Source organism: Mesitornis unicolor, unplaced genomic scaffold (genome assembly GCF_000695765.1).
Source record: "Mesitornis unicolor isolate BGI_N332 unplaced genomic scaffold, ASM69576v1 scaffold8916, whole genome shotgun sequence".
NCBI classification, from domain to species: Eukaryota; Metazoa; Chordata; class Aves; order Mesitornithiformes; family Mesitornithidae; genus Mesitornis; species Mesitornis unicolor.
In genome coordinates, this window is record NW_010192948.1 from 55,902 (window position 1) to 57,205 (window position 1,304).

Sequence of the window (1,304 nt, forward strand, 5' to 3'; positions counted from 1 at the left end):
GGGGTCGGAGCTCTGCGGGGGCAGGCAGGGAGCCGAGGGTCTCGACAGAGCTGGAGCCAGTACTGGCCCCAGAGGAACACCGCTAGACACGGGCTTCTACTCAGGCCCTGCCCCACAGCTCTGAGCTCTGTCCTGTCCCTGAGCTCTGTTCCCCGTCCACCTCACTATCCGTTCATCCAATCCACTCCTCTTAAGTTTAGCTGTGAGGATGGTGTCACCGAAATCGGGAATAGAAACACCTCTTAACGCCAATGTAGCACGAAGAACCAGGCATTCCTTATTCAACGTTGGGTGCAAGGGGCATTCTTTACTCCATCCAAGCTCACATGGCTACTGGCATTTTTCTCGGTGTATGTACACACAAAACTTTCGGGATTGCATAATGTGAATTACAATGGTAGCAATTTAAATATCATACATTTAAATATCTCCTGAATCATTCTCAGATCAAACTGCTTGCATCCAAGGGGTTCTTTGGTGGTCTCTGGTAGACCCTTGTGGTTCTGAAGAGGCACTCTTACTGTTCTTTCCATGGACTCTCAGTCTTTCTCCCATCTATGGGCTTTCCTGGACCCTTTTCCTCAGCTCCTTTATCTCTGGCTCAGCCAGTGTTCTGCTGGATTATCTGTAGTCCTTCAGAATCTACTGGGATGCATCTGTACTAGGACGTATCAGTGTACTAGGATGTATTAGTCACAGTTACAACAACGGCATGGGACACATTGTCAAAAGCCTCGGCAGGGAGAGGTGTTGCCCTCTACATCAAGGACCAGCTGGAGTCCATAGAGCTCCACCTGGGGCTGGGTGAGGAGCTGCCAGAGAGTTTATGGGTCAGGGTGAAAGGGAAGGCAAGGGAAGGAGATACCATAGTGGGGGTCTGCTACAGGCCATCAGACCAGGAAAACCAAGTGGATGAGGCCCTCTATAAACAGACAGGAGCACCTTTCCATTCACAAGCCCTGGTCCTCATGGGGGATTTCAACCACCCCAATATCTGTTGGAAGGACACCACAGCAGGGCACCAGTGACCAAAGAGGTTCCTGGCACGCACTGATGATAACTTACTCCTCCAAGTGGTAGAGGAACCCATGAGAAAGTGTGCTGTGCTGGACCTTTTCCTCACCAACAAGGAGGGGCTGGTGAGGCTGCTCAAGGGCAGCCTTGGTTGCAGTGACCATGAAATGGTGGAATTCAAAATCCTTATGACATCAAAGAGGGTGCACAGAGGCGCCTTCCAATGCCGACCATGCTGTGATTCTCTGACTATGTAGTTCTGCGATGTCACAGCAGCCACTGTGACCCAC